This window comes from Sorex araneus, chromosome 2 (assembly GCF_027595985.1).
Source record: "Sorex araneus isolate mSorAra2 chromosome 2, mSorAra2.pri, whole genome shotgun sequence".
Taxonomy (NCBI): Eukaryota; Metazoa; Chordata; class Mammalia; order Eulipotyphla; family Soricidae; genus Sorex; species Sorex araneus.
Window position 1 is genome coordinate 195,525,177 of NC_073303.1, and position 6,000 is coordinate 195,531,176.

The window sequence follows — 6,000 nt, forward strand, 5'->3', positions numbered from 1 at the left end:
AGGGCATTTCAAAGGGTGACTGACCTGGGATACAAAATAAAACAATCTGCGGATGCTAAATAAAAAACATGGAAAATTTACATCAAACAATTAGAGACACGTTATTGTTTCAAACCCCAAAGTAAAGAAAATCGCTTTTGAGTTTTGGGTGTTTGGTTTGGGTTTGGGGGACACACCCAGCGGTGCTCAGGACTAACTCCTGGCTCTCTGGACTCAGAAATTATTCCTGATGGGCTCAGGGGGACCACATGGCACGCTGGGGAATCGAACCAGGGTCAGCCGGGTGCAAGGCAAGCACCCTACCCGCTATGCTATCACTCCAGGGCCCGGAAATTGCTTCCGTAAGCCCACAAGGATGAGTTGCCTGGATCGGGGTGGGTGGGAGATTACTCCCTCCCACCTAAAAGAGCTTGTCCCCCGGAACTTTCTGTTCTCATAGCAAAGGTTACGGGATGTGAACGCTTTAAAAATGAAGCCGGGAGGTCCTGAGGTGCCCACTGCAGCCCTAGACACGAGCAAGGTGAGCGATTACAAAGAGGTATTCTCTGAAACCATCCAAACTCAGACTCAACCTGACATTTAGGGGGATTAAAGCCCATTAAGATTTTTCACTCTGATTTCATCATCCATCAGGGCAACCCCCCCACCCCACCCTGCATACAAGGAGGACCGCCTTCCCCTGGGCCAGCCCGAGGCTCATAAATGTCCCTGGCAAGTTTTATTTAGTCCCTGAACCCCCATAACACTAACTTAACATTTGCCTTGCAAAGCAGACCTTTCTCAAAGGAGGTTGACATTTTAATTGATTTCTGAATGGCTCTTGAGGGGCGCCCCGCCCACACCATCACCACCAGCCCCCGACACCCGCCTATACTCAGAGGTCCTCATTTTCACAAAATGCTATCAGCCCTCTCGCCGGGTACATGATCTTATCTACTTCAAAAATAAATAAATAGGCCCAAGAACGGCTCCTCCGGCTCCTGAACGGCCATGATCCCTGAGGCACACAGACCAGCCTCGGAAACCAGCGGCTTTTAGCAGAAATCCCTCCAGACTTACTACTAAAATATCAGAAATCCAAAATCCAAAAGACATCCTATGCTCTTCATAACCAGCCGTATAAAACAAATGACCTAAGGATGCTTTTTTGGCAGGTCTGATGGTTGGGGAAAATGCCAAATAATAATGGTGGGGGGTTTGTCGAAATATTGAATGTTATCAACGTGGAGAGTCAAGTGGAAATCATCCACCCAGGCAGGGGAGGGGTGGGAGGGGAGGTATACTGGGGTTCTTGGCGATGGAAAATGTGTCCTGGTGAAGGGATGGGCATTTGATCATTGTATGACCGAGACTTAAACTGGAAACCTTTGTAACTGTTCTCACGGTGATTCAATAAAAATAAATAAATAAATAAATAAAATAACCCTAAGTTTTCAAAGAATTGGATGTCAAGCCATCATCCAGATTTTGGGCCGGAGCAATAGCACAGCCGGTAGGGTGTTTGCCTTGAACGTGGCCAACCCAGGTTCGATCCCCAGCATCCCATATGGTCCCCTGAGAACTGCCAGGAGTAATTTCTGAGTGCAGAGCCAGGAGGGACCACTGAGGGTCACTGGGTGTGACCCAAAAAGAAAAAAAAAAAAGACATCATCCAGATTTCAGGAAAGGCGGAACACAGTCAATCTAAGCAAGCACCATCACCCCTCTCCTCCACACCCCCAAATATTTCTCTACTTGGCTTATGCCTGGATAGCAAATGCCGGGGAAAGTGCGCTCCCCAGATGATCTCAATGTTATGAGAGACACACTTTTCTTGTCACACTTCACAGACAAGAAAATGGAGCTCTAAAAACCTCAGTGAAACCGCAGAGAAACCTCCCGAGCCAGCATTGGCCAAGGGAGGCCTTTGAGTCTGCCCCACTCATTCCTCTGGGGGCGCCCCTCTGTCACTGCACCCCTGCCCCCAGAAGACTGGGACCGAAGTTCTTGGCTGCAAAGCTCAAAACTCAGCATGATGAACATGTGGGTTTTTTGGGTTTTGGTTTTTTGTTTGTTTGTTTGTTTGTTTTTTCAAGAGAGTGTTAAAACCAAGCCCAAAACAAAGCAAACAAGCGGAAAGCGAAAGACACATTCCGGGCACTGATGCAATTCAAAGGAAAAGAATTAAAGTATTTTTCAATGACTTATGGACTAAGGAGCGCAGGAATCCAGCCATCCCTGTGTTTAATTAATGTTAGCAACCGACCCTTCATCGCCTCCCAATACTTCTGCCTCTCTTCCCCGTCTCCCCCTTTCCAGGGCCGAAACTTGAAATTCCAAGTGAGGGAAGCAGGAGGCTGAGACCCAACAGGAATGGGTCCTCCTCTCCCTGAGGCAACTTCTGCCAAACGAAAACAAGGGCCAATTGTTTCTTGACCGGGACAGGGTAAGCCGGGCCCCCGTTTCAGCCTCTTATTTGACAAGGGCGTGTTGAGAACCTTCTGAGATGAGTTTGGGACCACCCAACACACATCGGACCCCTTTGTCCCAGCCCTCAAATGTCAAACATTGGCACCAAAAAAAAAAAGGGAAGTCAGGGGCACTGTGGGTCGGAGGACTTAGGAGCAAGTCGAAGCCCCCTGGCAAACAGTGAATCCTGGACTCCAGAAGGAAGCAAGGGCGCCCATGGGCAGATGGAGTCACAAGGGGCTGGCAGGGCCCCCTGCAGGGAAAGGCAGCGCCCTAGACGCATGGGGCATGGTGCTGGCTCCGTCGCCACCCTACCCCCCTCCATGGCTAACACTGCGCCATCTTGCAGGAGGTTACTTCAGAACTCCTCCTTAGAGCCAGAGAGAGAGGACACGAGCTAAGGGGCTCCTCTTGCAAGCAGCTGAGCCCAGTTCAATCCCCACACCACGTCTCCCAAGAATTGCCAGGTGTGTCTCTGGAGGTCGCCACACGAAGCACCAAGGGGTGGTCTAGGGGGCCCCCAACAACATAGGGCCTGAGATGCACAGTATCCTCGGGTCCCGGCTCTGATTCACCCACATGACTGACCAAGAATCACTAGTGGAAAAGGAGGAAGGGGTGGGGGGAGAGGGAGAGAGAGAGAGAGAGAGACAGAGAGAGAAAGAGAGACAGAGAGTGGAGTAGAGGAGAAGGCAGGGGTGGGGTAGGGAAGAGGAGGGCTGAATGCTGGAGGGAAACTGGGGACACTGTTGGTGTGAAATGTACACTAGTGAAGGAACTGGTGTTGGAACATTGTATGACCAAAACCCAATTGTGAACAACTTTGCAACTGTGTATCTCACTGTGATTCAATTAAAAACATACATCACTAATGGGACCCCAGGACCTCCCGAACACCACTTGGGGAAGACAGACAGACAGACAGACAGACAGACAGACAGACACACACACACACACACACACACACACACACACACACACACACACACAAAGCATTAGACAGTCCATAATGTCCCAAAACTTCTAGTCTAACTGAGAACACACATGCACCCACAAAGCACGCCCACCCAGGGCAGGCAATGACAGGGGTTAATTTGAAGTTTCCACAAAGCAGCCAGGCGGGAGCAAGCGATGGTTCGCCACGACCCAGCAGCCCACGCTGGGTCCCCACTCGGACAGGGCTGTGATGTGCAGAGCATAAACCCACCTCCAGCATCACCAAGACTTGGCTGAGTCCCCTCAGTCCCCACCTTGTAGCTGACAGTCACAATCCCTCCCTTCACTTGAGCCAACAACAGCTGTTCAGCATCCTCCCCTCCAGGAGTGCGTCCTCCGACACCGTGACCTTGAATTATCTCGAGACACCACCCGCCCTCCAAAAGGCAGCACCAATGAAGTGACTATCCTCTGTGAGGGTTCAGGATCACGATCACACACAAAAATATAATGCAATGGCGTGCGGCTCTGCCAGAACTCGGCTGCTGGATTTCACACCCCACCCAAGTGGCAGGGTGAAAAAAAAAAAAAGAAAACAGCGACGGGGACCAGAGAGATAGAACAGCAGGTAAGGCAGGTGCCTTGCACGTGGCTGGCCCAAGGTCGATTCCTGGTACCACATCTGGTCCTCCAAGTCCGTCAGGAGTAAGCCCTGAGCACAGAGCTGGCAAGTCCTGAGCACCACCAGGTGTGACCCCAAAACGAAAACCAAACCAAACCAATTTACACACACACACACACACACACACACACACACACACACACACACACACACACACACACCAGCAAAGCCAGAAGGACGGGATCTCCCTCGCCTTCCATGTAATCAACCTTGTTTGCTCCCTACCATCACCTACAATTCTCTAGCCTACCGCTAGGGGTCACTCCCAAGCACAGAGCTAGGAGTAGCTTGTTAGCACCTGGAAGTGTGGCCCAAACACCCCCATCACCAAAAAAAAAAATTCAAAGTCTATAAAACACAACCTTGACTAGAGGTTTCCCAGTTCAGGGAGAAGCCTTGTCAAAGTCCATCTCAAACACCAACCACACACCAGCAGCCTCGTGAGGTGTGGAATGGCAGAGGCGGGACCCGGGCTGATAGGAGTTTCTTTTGTTTTGATAACGCAGGAAAGTGTCACGAGACACTGTGCCAGGTGACTGGTCCCTGGGAGCCTCTCTGCATTATCCTGCTGTTTCCTGGGAGTTTCTAATTATAGAGACCCACAAGAAAAGCCATTTGCTGGGCTTTGCCCATAATTCTGCTGCTTGTTCTCTTTTCCCTCCTCCCTTGCAAGGTTTTGCAAGAGAGTCTCAGAACTTCCAGATGCAACCGTGCAAACTTCTCCCAAGCCGAGGGGGCACAGCCAGCACCAGCACCGGGGGCATTTCCATCCCGGTTCACAGGCTCTTCAAAGGCACCAAGATAATGAGACTGTTCAGCTAGGTCTGACAATGGGTCAGTTTCCTACTGAATTCCTTGCTTTGTTCTGCCACCCACACCCCCTCCCAGGTCCACTTCCCCCAACACACTCACAACCAGGATGATTTTTTTATTTAATGGGGTTAAGGAAAAGCAAAATCCAGAGTCAAGAGAGATGGCATAGGGGTTGTCATGCTTGCCTTGCATGCCAGTTGACCCCAGTTTGATCTCCAGCATCACACAGGGTCCCCTGAACACCGCCAGGAGTGATTTCTGAGCACCGAGCCATGAGTAAATCCTGAGCACTGCCGGGTGAGGCCCAGAGGTCAAAAGAAAAAAGGAAGAAGAGAGAAGAAAACGCCAAAAAACTCACTCTGGCTTCCCAAGACATAAGTGGAATGAACCTCTACCAGTCTGGCTAGGAAAGTCTAATGAACTGGGCCCCTGCAGAATCCAGAACACAAGAATTGGTCAAAGCTTGTCAACCCGAACTCCCCTGGACAAGCAGCAGCGTGGAAGACCACTGCCTCGCCGGTTACGCAAAGAGCTCTCCCTCTCCACGCCACGGCCCTCCTCAAAGGTCAGAGAAAACAAATTGAGTTCCAGGGCTTAAGAATCACAAGCTTTCAAGAAAATGGCATTGCCCCTGACATTAAGCCGTTTCCAAGACAAAAATCGAGGCATCTCTGCCGCCAATTAAGTGTGAGAGACCTTTCGTTCGGGTCTACGGCACAATGATTTAGGAATAAAGTCGTTGATGCTGGAGGAATCAAATCCTTCCAGCGTCTACCTGGGTCCCTACCCCACCCCCCCACTTACTACCCAAATAACCTTGGGAGATGTACTTAACCTCTGGAAGGTTTGTAAAATGGAAGTGAGTAACAGGATGGGGGCCCAGACACACAAGACTCTCAAAAGGAATCAACAATTTGGTGTGTGACAAAGGTTCCATACCCTGCTCGAACCCTGCTCGGAGGGAGTGCTCTTAAAGGGCGACTTGTCACCACCACCACCAATCATCATCATCATCACACTAAGACCCCTAAACATGCCTGTTAGTATTATTATTATTATTATTATTATTATTATTATTTTGCTTTTTGGGTCACACCCAGCGATGCTAAGGGGTTACTCCT

General features: G+C 50.2%; 1 protein-coding gene across 7 annotated transcripts in view; it reads right to left on the reverse strand.

The window, feature by feature from the left end:
* The window catches only part of TIAM1 (TIAM Rac1 associated GEF 1), a 442,353-nt gene that overhangs the window by 311,104 nt on the left and 125,249 nt on the right, over positions 1-6,000 (reverse strand). The gene's annotated exons all lie outside the window — the stretch shown is intronic.